The sequence below is a fragment of the Pseudophryne corroboree genome, chromosome 11 (genome assembly GCF_028390025.1).
Source record: "Pseudophryne corroboree isolate aPseCor3 chromosome 11, aPseCor3.hap2, whole genome shotgun sequence".
Classification (NCBI taxonomy): domain Eukaryota; kingdom Metazoa; phylum Chordata; class Amphibia; order Anura; family Myobatrachidae; genus Pseudophryne; species Pseudophryne corroboree.
This window is the reverse complement of record NC_086454.1, coordinates 337,086,774-337,103,341: the sequence shown is the minus strand read 5'-3', so window position 1 is coordinate 337,103,341 and position 16,568 is coordinate 337,086,774. Positions and strand designations below refer to the sequence as shown.

The window sequence follows — 16,568 nt, the reverse complement described above, 5'->3', positions numbered from 1 at the left end:
AGTAACGCAGGAGATGTCACACAGATAAGTAACGCAGGAGATGTTACACAGATAAGTAACGCAGGAGATGTCACACAGATAAGTAACGCAGAAGATGTCGCACAGCTCAGTAACGCAGGAGATGTCGCACAGATAAGTAACACAGGAGATGTTACTCAGCTCAGTAACGCAGGAGATGTTACACAGATAAGTAACGCAGGAGATGTCGCAGTAACGCAGGAGATGTCGCACAGATAAGTAACGCAGGAGATGTCACACAGATAAGTAACGCAGGAGATGTCGCATAGCTCAGTAACGCAGGAGATGTCGCACAGATAAGTAACGCAGGAGATGTCACACAGATAAGTAACGCAGGAGATGTCGCACAGCTCAGTAACGCAGGAGATGTCACACAGATAAGTAACGCAGGAGATGTCGCACAGCTCAGTAACGCAGGAGATGTCACACAGATAAGTAACGCAGGAGATGTCGCACAGCTCAGTAACGCAAGATATGTCACACAGATAAGTAACGCAGGATATGTCACACAGATAAGTAACGCAGGAGATGTCACACAGATAAGTAACGCAGGATATGTTACACCGATAAGTAACGCAGGAGATGTCGCACAGCTCAGTAACGCAGGAGATGTCACACAGATAAGTAACGCAGGAGATGTCGCACAGCTCAGTAACGCAGGAGATGTCACACAGATAAGTAACGCAGGAGATGTCGCACAGCTCAGTAACGCAAGATATGTCACACAGATAAGTAACACAGGAGATGTCGCACAGCTCAGTAACGCAGGAGATGGCGCACAGATAAGTAACGCAGGAGATGTCGCACAGCTCAGTAACGCAGGAGATGTCACACAGATAAGTAACGCAGGAGATGTCGCACAGCTCAGTAACGCAAGATATGTCACACAGATAAGTAACGCAGGATATGTCACACAGATAAGTAACGCAGGAGATGTCACACAGATAAGTAACGCAGGATATGTTACACCGATAAGTAACGCAGGAGATGTCGCACAGCTCAGTAACGCAGGAGATGTCACACAGATAAGTAACGCAGGAGATGTCGCACAGCTCAGTAACGCAGGAGATGTCACACAGATAAGTAACGCAGGAGATGTCGCACAGCTCAGTAACGCAAGATATGTCACACAGATAAGTAACACAGGAGATGTCGCACAGCTCAGTAACGCAGGAGATGTCACACAGATAAGTAACGCAGGAGATGTCGCATAGCTCAGTAACGCAGGAGATGTCGCACAGATAAGTAACGCAGGAGATGTCACACAGATAAGTAACGCAGGAGATGTCGCACAGCTCAGTAACGCAGGAGATGTCACACAGATAAGTAACGCAGGAGATGTCGCACAGCTCAGTAACGCAAGATATGTCACACAGATAAGTAACGCAGGATATGTCACACAGATAAGTAACGCAGGAGATGTCACACAGATAAGTAACGCAGGATATGTTACACCGATAAGTAACGCAGGAGATGTCGCACAGCTCAGTAACGCAGGAGATGTCGCACAGATAAGTAACGCAGGAGATGTCGCACAGCTCAGTAACGCAGGAGATGTCACACAGATAAGTAACGCAGGAGATGTCGCACAGCTCAATAACGCAAGATATGTCACACAGATAAGTAACGCAGGATATGTCACACAGATAAGTAACGCAGGATATGTCACACAGATAAGTAACGCAGGAGATGTCACACAGATAAGTAACGCAGGATATGTTACACCGATAAGTAACCCAGGAGATGTCGCACAGCTCAGTAACGCAGGAGATGTCACACAGATAAGTAACGCAGGAGATGTCGCACAGCTCAGTAACGCGGGAGATGTCACACAGATAAGTAACGCAGGAGATGTCGCACAGCTCAGTAACGCAAGATATGTCACACAGATAAGTAACACAGGAGATGTCGCACAGCTCAGTAACGCAGGAGATGGCGCACAGATAAGTAACGCAGGAGATGTCGCACAGCTCAGTAACGCAGGAGATGTCACACAGATAAGTAACGCAGGAGATGTCGCACAGCTCAGTAACGCAAGATATGTCACACAGATAAGTAACGCAGGATATGTCACACAGATAAGTAACGCAGGAGATGTCACACAGATAAGTAACGCAGGATATGTTACACCGATAAGTAACGCAGGAGATGTCGCACAGCTCAGTAACGCAGGAGATGTCACACAGATAAGTAACGCAGGAGATGTCGCACAGCTCAGTAACGCAGGAGATGTCACACAGATAAGTAACGCAGGAGATGTCGCACAGCTCAGTAACGCAAGATATGTCACACAGATAAGTAACACAGGAGATGTCGCACAGCTCAGTAACGCAGGAGATGTCACACGGATAAGTAACACAGGAGATGTCGCACTGCTCAGTAACGCAGGAGATGTCACACAGATAACGCAGGAGATGTCGCACTGCTCAGTAAGGCAGGAGATGTAACGCAGGAGATGTCGCACTGCTCAGTAACACAGGAGATGTCACACAGATAACGCAGGAGATGTCGCACAGATAAGTAACGCAGGAGATGTCGCACTGCTCAGTAAGGCAGGAGATGTCACACAGATAACGCAGGAGATGTCGCACAGATAAGTAACGCAGGAGATGTCACACAGATAAGTAACGCAGGAGATGTCACACAGCTCAGTAACGCAGGAGATGTCGCACTGTTCAGTAACGCAGGAGATGTCACACAGATAAGTAACGCAGGAGATGTCACACAGATAAGTAACGCAGGAGATGTCGCACAGCTCAGTAACGCAGGAGATGTCGCACAGCTCAGTAAGGCAGGAGATGTCGCACTGTTCAGTAACGCAGGAGATGTCACACAGATAAGTAACGCAGGAGATGTCACACTGATAAGTAACGCAGGAGATGTCACACAGATAAGTAACGCAGGAGATGTCGCACAGCTCAGTAACGCAGGAGATGTCTCACAGCTCAGTAACGCAGGAGATGTCGCACAGCTCAGTAACGCAGGAGATGGCGCACAGATAAGTAACGCAGGAGATGTCGCACAGCTCAGTAATGCAGGAGATGTCGCACAGATAAGTAACGCAGGAGATGTTACACAGCTCAGTAACGCAGGAGATGTTACACAGATAAGTAACGCAGGAGATGTCGCACAGCTCAGTAACGCAGGAGATGTCACACAGATAAGTAACGCAGGAGATGTCACACAGATAAGTAACGCAGGAGATGTTACACAGATAAGTAACGCAGGAGATGTCGCACAGATAAGTAACACAGGAGATGTTACTCAGCTCAGTAACGCAGGAGATGTTACACAGATAAGTAACGCAGGAGATGTCGCAGTAACGCAGGAGATGTCGCACAGATAAGTAACGCAGGAGATGTCACACAGATAAGTAACGCAGGAGATGTCGCATAGCTCAGTAACGCAGGAGATGTCGCACAGATAAGTAACGCAGGAGATGTCACACAGATAAGTAACGCAGGAGATGTCGCACAGCTCAGTAACGCAGGAGATGTCACACAGATAAGTAACGCAGGAGATGTCGCACAGCTCAGTAACGCAGGAGATGTCACACAGATAAGTAACGCAGGAGATGTCGCACAGCTCAGTAACGCAAGATATGTCACACAGATAAGTAACGCAGGATATGTCACACAGATAAGTAACGCAGGAGATGTCACACAGATAAGTAACGCAGGATATGTTACACCGATAAGTAACGCAGGAGATGTCGCACAGCTCAGTAACGCAGGAGATGTCACACAGATAAGTAACGCAGGAGATGTCGCACAGCTCAGTAACGCAGGAGATGTCACACAGATAAGTAACGCAGGAGATGTCGCACAGCTCAGTAACGCAAGATATGTCACACAGATAAGTAACACAGGAGATGTCGCACAGCTCAGTAACGCAGGAGATGGCGCACAGATAAGTAACGCAGGAGATGTCGCACAGCTCAGTAACGCAGGAGATGTCACACAGATAAGTAACGCAGGAGATGTCGCACAGCTCAGTAACGCAAGATATGTCACACAGATAAGTAACGCAGGATATGTCACACAGATAAGTAACGCAGGAGATGTCACACAGATAAGTAACGCAGGATATGTTACACCGATAAGTAACGCAGGAGATGTCGCACAGCTCAGTAACGCAGGAGATGTCACACAGATAAGTAACGCAGGAGATGTCGCACAGCTCAGTAACGCAGGAGATGTCACACAGATAAGTAACGCAGGAGATGTCGCACAGCTCAGTAACGCAAGATATGTCACACAGATAAGTAACACAGGAGATGTCGCACAGCTCAGTAACGCAGGAGATGTCACACAGATAAGTAACGCAGGAGATGTCGCACAGCTCAGTAACGCAAGATATGTCACACAGATAAGTAACACAGGAGATGTCGCACTGCTCAGTAACGCAGGAGATGTCACACAGATAACGCAGGAGATGTCGCACTGCTCAGTAAGGCAGGAGATGTAACGCAGGAGATGTCGCACTGCTCAGTAACACAGGAGATGTCACACAGATAACGCAGGAGATGTCGCACAGATAAGTAACGCAGGAGATGTCGCACTGCTCAGTAAGGCAGGAGATGTCACACAGATAACGCAGGAGATGTCGCACAGATAAGTAACGCAGGAGATGTCACACAGATAAGTAACGCAGGAGATGTCACACAGCTCAGTAACGCAGGAGATGTCGCACTGTTCAGTAACGCAGGAGATGTCACACAGATAAGTAACGCAGGAGATGTCACACAGATAAGTAACGCAGGAGATGTCGCACAGCTCAGTAACGCAGGAGATGTCGCACAGCTCAGTAAGGCAGGAGATGTCACACAGCTCAGTAACGCAGGAGATGTCACACAGATAAGTAACGCAGGAGATGTCGCACAGCTCAGTAACGCAGGAGATGTCACACAGCTCAGTAACGCAGGAGATGTCGCACTGTTCAGTAACGCAGGAGATGTCACACAGATAAGTAACGCAGGAGATGTCACACTGATAAGTAACGCAGGAGATGTCACACAGATAAGTAACGCAGGAGATGTCGCACAGCTCAGTAACGCAGGAGATGTCTCACAGCTCAGTAACGCAGGAGATGTCGCACAGCTCAGTAACGCAGGAGATGGCGCACAGATAAGTAATGCAGGAGATGTCGCACAGCTCAGTAATGCAGGAGATGTCGCACAGATAAGTAACGCAGGAGATGTTACACAGCTCAGTAACGCAGGAGATGTTACACAGATAAGTAACGCAGGAGATGTCGCACAGCTCAGTAACGCAGGAGATGTCACACAGATAAGTAACGCAGGAGATGTCACACAGATAAGTAACGCAGGAGATGTTACACAGATAAGTAACGCAGGAGATGTCACACAGATAAGTAACGCAGAAGATGTCGCACAGCTCAGTAACGCAGGAGATGTCGCACAGATAAGTAACACAGGAGATGTTACTCAGCTCAGTAACGCGGGAGATGTTACACAGATAAGTAACGCAGGAGATGTCGCAGTAACGCAGGAGATGTCGCACAGATAAGTAACGCAGGAGATGTCACACAGATAAGTAACGCAGGAGATGTCGCATAGCTCAGTAACGCAGGAGATGTCGCACAGATAAGTAACGCAGGAGATGTCACACAGATAAGTAACGCAGGAGATGTCGCACAGCTCAGTAACGCAGGAGATGTCACACAGATAAGTAACGCAGGAGATGTCGCACAGCTCAGTAACGCAGGAGATGTCACACAGATAAGTAACGCAGGAGATGTCGCACAGCTCAGTAACGCAAGATATGTCACACAGATAAGTAACGCAGGATATGTCACACAGATAAGTAACGCAGGAGATGTCACACAGATAAGTAACGCAGGATATGTTACACCGATAAGTAACGCAGGAGATGTCGCACAGCTCAGTAACGCAGGAGATGTCACACAGATAAGTAACGCAGGAGATGTCGCACAGCTCAGTAACGCAGGAGATGTCACACAGATAAGTAACGCAGGAGATGTCGCACAGCTCAGTAACGCAAGATATGTCACACAGATAAGTAACACAGGAGATGTCGCACAGCTCAGTAACGCAGGAGATGTCGCACAGCTCAGTAACGCAGGAGATGTCACACAGATAAGTAACGCAGGAGATGTCACACAGATAAGTAACGCAGGAGATGTAACACAGATAAGTAACACAGGAGATGTCACATAGATAAGTAACGCAGGAGATGTTGCACAGATAAGTAACGCAGGAGATGTCACACGGATAAGCAACGCAGGAGATGTCACACAGATAAGTAATGCAGGAGATGTCACACAGATAAGTAACGCAGGAGATGTCGCACAGCTCAGTAACGCAGGAGATGTCACACAGATAAGTAACGCAGGAGATGTCACACAGCTCAGTAACGCAGGAGAGGTCGCACAGCTCAGTAACGCAGGAGATGTCACACAGATAAGTAACTCAGGAGATGTCACACAGATAAGTAACGCAGGAGATGTCTCACAGTTAAGTAATGCAGGAGATGTCACACAGCTCAGTAACGCAGGAGATGTCACACAGCTTAGTAACGCAGGAGATGTCGCACAGATAAGTAACGCAGGAGATGTCACACAGTTAAGTAATGCAGGAGATGTCACACAGCTCAGTAACGCAGGAGATGTCGCACAGTTAAGTAATGCAGGAGATGTCACACAGCTTAGTAACGCAGGAGATGTCGCACAGCTCAGTAACGCAGAAGATGTCACACAGATAAGTAACGCAGGAGATGTCACACAGTTAAGTAATGCAGGAGATGTCACACAGCTCAGTAACGCAGGAGATGTCACACAGCTTAGTAACGCAGGAGATGTTGCACAGATAAGTAACGCAGGAGATGTCACACAGCTTAGTAACGCAGGAGATGTTGCACAGATAAGTAACGCAGGAGATGTCACACAGCTAAGTAACGCAGGAGATGTCGCACAGCTCAGTAACGCAGGAGATGTCGCACAGCTCAGTAACGCAGGAGATGTCACACAGATAAGTAACACAGGAGATGTCACACAGATAAGTAACGCAGGAGATGTCGCACAGCTCAGTAACGCAGGAGATGTCGCACAGCTCAGTAACGCAGGAGATGTCGCACAGATAAGTAACACAGGAGATGTCACACTGATAAGTAACGCAGGAGATGTCACACAGATAAGTAACGCAGGAGATGTCACACAGCTTAGTAACGCAGGAGATGTTGCACAGATAAGTAACGCAGGAAATGTCACACAGCTAAGTAACGCAGGAGATGTCGCACAGCTCAGTAACGCAGGAGATGTCGCACAGCTCAGTAACGCAGGAGATGTCACACAGATAAGTAACACAGGAGATGTCACACAGATAAGTAACGCAGGAGATGTCGCACAGCTCAGTAACGCAGGAGATGTTGCACAGATAAGTAACGCAGGAGATGTCGCACAGCTCAGTAACGCAGGAGATGTCGCACAGATAAGTAACACAGGAGATGTCACACTGATAAGTAACGCAGGAGATGTCACACAGCTAAGTAACGCAGGAGATGTCGCACAGCTCAGTAACGCAGGAGATGTCGCACAGCTCAGTAACGCAGGAGATGTCACACAGATAAGTAACGCAGGAGATGTCACACAGCTAAGTAACGCAGGAGATGTCGCACAACTCAGTAACGCAGGAGATGTCGCACAGCTCAGTAACGCAGGAGATGTTACACAGCTAAGTAACGCAGGAGATGTCGCACAGCTCAGTAACGCAGGAGATGTCACACAGCTCAGTAACGCAGGAGATGTCACACAGATAAGTAACACAGGAGATGTCACACAGATAAGTAACGCAGGAGATGTCGCACAGCTCAGTAACGCAGGAGATGTTGCACAGATAAGTAACGCAGGAGATGTCACACAGCTCAGTAACGCAGGAGATGTCACACAGCTCAGTAACGCAGGATATGTCACACAGATAAGTAACGCAGGAGATGTCACACAGCTCAGTAACGCAGGAGATGTCAAACAGATAAGTAACGCAGGAGATGTCACACAGATAAGTAACGCAGGAGATGTCGCACAGCTCAGTAACGCAGGAGATGTTACACAGATAAGTAACGCAGGAGATGTCGCACAGCTCAGTAACGCAGGAGATGTTGCACAGATAAGTAACGCAGGAGATGTCGCACAGCTCAGTAACGCAGGAGATGTCGCACAGATAAGTAACGCAGGAGATGTTGCACAGATAAGTAACGCAGGAGATGTCGCACAGATAAGTAACGCAGGAAATGTCACACAGCTAAGTAACACAGGAGATGTCGCACAGCTCAGTAACGCAGGAGATGTCGCACAGCTCAGTAACGCAGGAGATGTCACACAGATAAGTAACACAGGAGATGTCACACAGATAAGTAACGCAGGAGATGTCGCACAGCTCAGTAACGCAGGAGATGTCGCACAGCTCAGTAACGCAGGAGATGTCACACAGATAAGTAACGCAGGAGATGTCGCACAGCTCAGTAACGCAGGAGATGTCACACAGATAAGTAACGCAGGAGATGTCGCACAGCTCAGTAACGCAAGATATGTCACACAGATAAGTAACGCAGGATATGTCACACAGATAAGTAACGCAGGAGATGTCACACAGATAAGTAACGCAGGAGATGTTGCACAGATAAGTAACGCAGGAGATGTCACACGGATAAGCAACGCAGGAGATGTCACACAGATAAGTAATGCAGGAGATGTCACACAGATAAGTAACGCAGGAGATGTCACACAGATAAGTAACGCAGGAGATGTCACACAGCTCAGTAACGCAGGAGAGGTCGCACAGCTCAGTAACGCAGGAGATGTCACACAGATAAGTAACTCAGGAGATGTCACACAGATAAGTAACGCAGGAGATGTCTCACAGTTAAGTAATGCAGGAGATGTCACACAGCTCAGTAACGCAGGAGATGTCACACAGCTTAGTAACGCAGGAGATGTCGCACAGATAAGTAACGCAGGAGATGTCACACAGTTAAGTAATGCAGGAGATGTCACACAGCTCAGTAACGCAGGAGATGTCGCACAGTTAAGTAACACAGGAGATGTCACACTGATAAGTAACGCAGGAGATGTCACACAGCTTAGTAACGCAGGAGATGTCGCACAGCTCAGTAACGCAGAAGATGTCACACAGATAAGTAACGCAGGAGATGTCACACAGTTAAGTAATGCAGGAGATGTCACACAGCTCAGTAACGCAGGAGATGTCACACAGCTTAGTAACGCAGGAGATGTTGCACAGATAAGTAACGCAGGAGATGTCACACAGCTTAGTAACGCAGGAGATGTTGCACAGATAAGTAACGCAGGAGATGTCACACAGCTAAGTAACGCAGGAGATGTCGCACAGCTCAGTAACGCAGGAGATGTCGCACAGCTCAGTAACGCAGGAGATGTCACACAGATAAGTAACACAGGAGATGTCACACAGATAAGTAACGCAGGAGATGTCGCACAGCTCAGTAACGCAGGAGATGTCGCACAGCTCAGTAACGCAGGAGATGTCGCACAGATAAGTAACACAGGAGATGTCACACTGATAAGTAACGCAGGAGATGTCACACAGATAAGTAACGCAGGAGATGTCACACAGATAAGTAACGCAGGAGATGTTGCACAGATAAGTAATGCAGGAGATGTCGCACAGATAAGTAACGCAGGAAATGTCACACAGCTAAGTAACGCAGGAGATGTCGCACAGCTCAGTAACGCAGGAGATGTCGCACAGCTCAGTAACGCAGGAGATGTCGCACAGATAAGTAACACAGGAGATGTCACACAGATAAGTAACGCAGGAGATGTCGCACAGCTCAGTAACGCAGGAGATGTTGCACAGATAAGTAACGCAGGAGATGTCGCACAGCTCAGTAACGCAGGAGATGTCGCACAGATAAGTAACACAGGAGATGTCACACTGATAAGTAACGCAGGAGATGTCACACAGCTAAGTAACGCAGGAGATGTCGCACAGCTCAGTAACGCAGGAGATGTCGCACAGCTCAGTAACGCAGGAGATGTCACACAGATAAGTAACGCAGGAGATGTCACACAGCTAAGTAACGCAGGAGATGTCGCACAACTCAGTAACGCAGGAGATGTCGCACAGCTCAGTAACGCTGGAGATGTTACACAGCTAAGTAACGCAGGAGATATCGCACAGCTCAGTAACGCAGGAGATGTCGCACAGCTCAGTAACGCAGGAGATGTCACACAGATAAGTAACACAGGAGATGTCACACAGATAAGTAACGCAGGAGATGTCGCACAGCTCAGTAACGCAGGAGATGTTGCACAGATAAGTAACGCAGGAGATGTCACACAGCTCAGTAACGCAGGAGATGTCACACAGCTCAGTAACGCAGGATATGTCACACAGATAAGTAACGCAGGAGATGTCACACAGCTCAGTAACGCAGGAGATGTCACACAGATAAGTAACGCAGGAGATGTCACACAGATAAGTAACGCAGGAGATGTCGCACAGCTCAGTAACGCAGGAGATGTTACACAGATAAGTAACGCAGGAGATGTCGCACAGCTCAGTAACGCAGGAGATGTTGCACAGATAAGTAACGCAGGAGATGTCGCACAGCTCAGTAACGCAGGAGATGTCGCACAGATAAGTAACACAGGAGATGTCACACTGATAAGTAACGCAGGAGATGTCACACAGATAAGTAACGCAGGAGATGTCACACAGATAAGTAACGCAGGAGATGTTGCACAGATAAGTAACGCAGGAGATGTCGCACAGATAAGTAACGCAGGAAATGTCACACAGCTAAGTAACACAGGAGATGTCGCACAGCTCAGTAACGCAGGAGATGTCGCACAGCTCAGTAACGCAGGAGATGTCACACAGATAAGTAACACAGGAGATGTCACACAGATAAGTAACGCAGGAGATGTCGCACAGCTCAGTAACGCAGGAGATGTTGCACAGATAAGTAACGCAGGAGATGTCGCACAGCTCAATAACGCAGGAGATGTCGCACAGATAAGTAACACAGGAGATGTCACACTGATAAGTAACGCAGGAGATGTCACACAGCTAAGTAACGCAGGAGATGTCGCACAGCTCAGTAACGCAGGAGATGTCGCACAGCTCAGTAACGCAGGAGATGTCACACAGATAAGTAACGCAGGAGATGTCACACAGCTAAGTAACGCAGGAGATGTCGCACAACTCAGTAACGCAGGAGATGTCGCACAGCTCAGTAACGCAGGAGATGTTACACAGCTAAGTAACGCAGGAGATGTCGCACAGCTCAGTAACGCAGGAGATGCCGCACAGCTCAATAACGCAGGAGATGTCACACAGATAAGTAACACAGGAGATGTCACACAGATAAGTAACGCAGGAGATGTCGCACAGCTCAGTAACGCAGGAGATGTTGCACAGATAAGTAACGCAGGAGATGTCACACAGCTCTGTAACGCAGGAGATGTCACACAGCTCAGTAACGCAGGATATGTCACACAGATAAGTAATGCAGGAGATGTCACACAGCTCAGTAACGCAGGAGATGTCACACAGATAAGTAACGCAGGAGATGTCACAGATAAGTAACGCAGGAGATGTTGCACAGCTCAGTAACGCAGGAGATGTCGCACAGATAAGTAACGCAGGACATGTCACACAGTTAAGTAATGCAGGAGATGTCACACAGCTCAGTAACGCAGGAGATGTCGCACAGATAAGTAACGCAGGAGATGTCGCACAGATAAGTAACGCAGGAGATGTCGCACAGATAAGTAACGCAGGAGATGTCGCACAGTTAAGTAACGCAGGAGATGTCGCACAGATAAGTAACGCAGGAGATGTCGCATAGCTCAGTAACGCAGGAGATGTCGCACAGATAAGTAACGCAGGAGATGTCACACAGTTAAGTAATGCAGGAGATGTCACACAGCTTAGTAACGCAGGAGATGTCACAGATAAGTAACGCAGGAGAGGTCGCACAGCTCAGTAAGGCAGGAGATGTCGCACAGATAAGTAACGCAGGATATGTCACACAGCTTAGTAACGCAGGAGATGTCACAGATAAGTAACGCAGGAGAGGTCGCACAGCTCAGTAACGCAGGAGATGTCGCACAGATAAGTAACGCAGGAGATGTCACACAGTTAAGTAATGCAGGAGATGTCACACAGATAAGTAACGCAGGATATGTCACACAGATAAGTAACGCAGGAGATGTCACAGATAAGTAACGCAGGAGATGTTGCACAGCTCAGTAACGCAGGAGATGTCGCACAGATAAGTAACGCAGGACATGTCACACAGTTAAGTAATGCAGGAGATGTCGCACAGATAAGTAACGCAGGAGATGTCGCACAGTTAAGTAATGCAGGAGATGTTGCACAGAGAATAACGCAGGAGATGTCGCATAGCTCAGTAACGCAGGAGATGTCGCACAGATAAGTAACGCAGGAGATGTCACACAGTTAAGTAATGCAGGAGATGTCACACAGCTCAGTAACGCAGGAGATGTCGCACAGATAAGTAATGCAGGAGATGTCGCACAGATAAGTAACGCAGGAGATGTCGCACAGTTAAGTAATGCAGGAGATGTCACACAGCTCAGTAACGCAGGAGATGTCACACAGTTAAGTAATGCAGGAGATGTCACACAGCTCAGTAACGCAGGAGATGTCGCACAGATAAGTAACGCAGGAGATGTCGCACAGTTAAGTAATGCAGGAGATGTTGCACAGAGAATAACGCAGGAGATGTCGCATAGCTCAGTAACGCAGGAGATGTCGCACAGATAAGTAACGCAGGAGATGTCACACAGTTAAGTAATGCAGGAGATGTCACACAGCTCAGTAACGCAGGAGATGTCGCACAGATAAGTAATGCAGGAGATGTCGCACAGATAAGTAACGCAGGAGATGTCGCACAGATAAGTAACGCAGGAGATGTCGCACAGTTAAGTAACGCAGGAGATGTCGCACAGATAAGTAACGCAGGAGATGTCGCATAGCTCAGTAACGCAGGAGATGTCGCACAGATAAGTAACGCAGGAGATGTCACACAGTTAAGTAATGCAGGAGATGTTGCACAGAGAATAACGCAGGAGATGTCGCATAGCTCAGTAACGCAGGAGATGTCGCACAGATAAGTAACGCAGGAGATGTCACACAGATAAGTAACGCAGGAGATGACGCATAGCTCAGTAACGCAGGAGATGTCGCACAGCTCAGTAACGCAGGAGATGTCACACAGATAAGTAACGCAGGATATGTCGCACAGTTAAGTAACGCAGGAGATGTCGCACAGATAAGTAACGCAGGAGATGTCGCATAGCTCAGTAACGCAGGAGATGTCGCACAGATAAGTAACGCAGGAGATGTCACACAGTTAAGTAATGCAGGAGATGTTGCACAGAGAATAACGCAGGAGATGTCGCATAGCTCAGTAACGCAGGAGATGTCGCACAGATAAGTAACGCAGGAGATGTCACACAGATAAGTAACGCAGGAGATGTCGCATAGCTCAGTAACGCAGGAGATGTCGCACAGCTCAGTAACGCAGGAGATGTCACACAGATAAGTAACGCAGGATATGTCACACAGTTAAGTAACGCAGGAGATGTCGCACAGTTAAGTAACGCAGGAGATGGCACACAGTTAAGTAACGCAGGAGATGTCACACAGTTAAGTAACGCAGGAGATGTCACAGATAAGTAACGCAGGAGATGTCGCACAGATAAGTAACGCAGGAGATGTCGCATAGCTCAGTAACGCAGGAGATGTCGCACAGATAAGTAACGCAGGAGATGTCACAGTTAAGTAATGCAGGAGATGTCACACAGCTCAGTAACGCAGGAGATCTCACACAGATAAGTAACGCAGGAGATGTCACACAGATAAATAACGCAGGAGATGTCGCACAGATAAGTAACGCAGGATATGTCGCACAGATAAGTAACGCAGCTGATGTCGCACAGATAAGTAACGCAGGAGATGTCGCACAGATAAGTAATGCAGGAGATGTCGCACAGATAAGTAACGCAGGAGATGTCGCACAGTTAAGTAACGCAGGAGATGTCGCACAGATAAGTAACGCAGGAGAGGTCGCACAGATAAGTAACGCAGGAGATGTCGCACAGATAAGTAACGCAGGAGATGTCGCACAGATAAGTAACGCAGGAGATGTCACACAGTTAAGTAACGCAGGAGATGTCACACAGTTAAGTAACGCAGGAGATGTCACAGATAAGTAACGCAGGAGATGTCGCACAGATAAGTAACGCAGGAGATGTCACATAGCTCAGTAACGCAGGAGATGTCGCACAGATAAGTAACGCAGGAGATGTCACACAGTTAAGTAATGCAGGAGATGTCACACAGCTCAGTAACGCAGGAGATGTCACACAGATAAGTAACGCAGGATATGTCACACAGATAAGTAACGCAGGAGATGTCACAGATAAGTAACGCAGGAGATGTTGCACAGCTCAGTAACGCAGGAGATGTCGCACAGATAAGTAACGCAGGACATGTCACACAGTTAAGTAACGCAGGTGATGTCACACAGCTCAGTAACGCAGGAGATGTCGCACAGATAAGTAACGCAGGAGATGTCGCACAGATAAGTAACGCAGGAGATGTCGCACAGATAAGTAACGCAGGAGATGTCGCACAGTTAAGTAACGCAGGAGATGTCGCACAGATAAGTAACGCAGGAGATGTCGCATAGCTCAGTAACGCAGGAGATGTCGCACAAATAAGTAACGCAGGAGATGTCACACAGTTAAGTAATGCAGGAGATGTCACACAGCTCAGTAACGCAGGAGATGTCACACAGATAAGTAACGCAGGATATGTCACACAGTTAAGTAACGCAGGAGATGTCGCACAGTTAAGTAACGCAGGAGATGTCACACAGTTAAGTAACGCAGGAGATGTCACACAGTTAAGTAACGCAGGAGATGTCACAGATAAGTAACGCAGGAGATGTCGCATAGCTCAGTAACGCAGGAGATGTCGCACAGATAAGTAACGCAGGAGATGTCACACAGTTAAGTAATGCAGGAGATGTCACACAGCTCAGTAACGCAGGAGATCTCACACAGATAAGTAACGCAGGAGATGTCGCACAGATAAGTAACGCAGGAGATGTCGCACAGATAAGTAACGCAGGAGATGTCGCACAGATAAGTAACGCAGGAGATGTCGCACAGATAAGTAACCCAAGATATGTCACACAGATAAGTAATGCAGGAGATGTCACACAGTTAAGTAACGCAGGATATGTCACACAGATAAGTAACGCAGGAGATGTCACACAGATAAGTAACGCAGGAGATGTCACACAGCTCAGTAACGCAGGAGATGTCACACAGATAAGTAACGCAGGAGATGTCACACAGATAAGTAACGCAGGAGATGTCACACAGATAACTAATGCAGGAGATGTCACACAGTTAAGTAACGCAGGAGATGTCGCACAGTTAAGTAACGCAGGAGATGTCACACAGTTAAGTAACGCAGGAGATGTCACAGATAAGTAACGCAGGAGATGTCACACAGATAAGTAACGCAGGAGATGTCGCATAGCTCAGTAACGCAGGAGATGTCGCACAGATAAGTAACGCAGGAGATGTCACAGATAAGTAACGCAGGAGATGTCGCACAGATTGGTAACGCAGGAGATGTCACACAGTTAAGTAACGCAGGAGATGTCACAGATAAGTAACGCAGGAGATGTCACACAGATAAGTAACGCAGGAGATGTCGCATAGCTCAGTAACGCAGGAGATGTCGCACAGATAAGTAACGCAGGAGATGTCACAGATAAGTAACGCAGGAGATGTCGCACAGATTGGTAACGCAGGAGATGTCGCACAGATAAGTAACGCAAGAGATGTCGCACAGTTAAGTAACGCAGGAGATGTCACACAGTTAAGTAACGCAGGAGATGTCACAGATAAGTAACGCAGGAGATGTCGCACAGATAAGTAACGCAGGAGATGTCGCACAGATAAGTAACGCAGGAGATGTCGCACAGCTCAGTAACACAGGAGATGTCACACAGATAAGTAACGCAGGAGATGTCGCACAGCTCAGTAACGCAAGATATGTCACACAGATAAGTAACGCAGGAGATGTCACACAGCTCAGTAACGCAGGAGATGTCACACAGTTAAGTAACGCAGGATATGTCACACAGATAAGTAACGCAGGAGATGTCACACAGATAGTAACGCAGGAGATGTCACACAGCTCAGTAACGCAGGAGATGTCACACAGCTCAGTAACGCAGGAGATGTCACACAGATAAGTAACGCAGGAGATGTCACACAGATAAGTAACGCAGGAGATGTCACACAGATAAGTAACGCAGGAGATGTCACACAGCTCAGTAATGCAGGAGATGTCACACAGATAAGTGACGCAGGAGATGTCACACAGATAAGTGACGCAGGAGATGTCACACAGCTCAGTAATGCAGGAGATGTCACACAGATAAGTAACGCAGGAGATGTCGCTCAGCTCAGTAACGCAGGAG

General features: G+C 47.7%; 1 protein-coding gene across 7 annotated transcripts in view; it reads left to right on the top strand.

Moving 5' to 3' along the window:
• The window catches only part of NDRG4 (NDRG family member 4), a 230,300-nt gene that overhangs the window by 193,641 nt on the left and 20,091 nt on the right, over window positions 1–16,568 (top strand). The window lies entirely within an intron of this gene.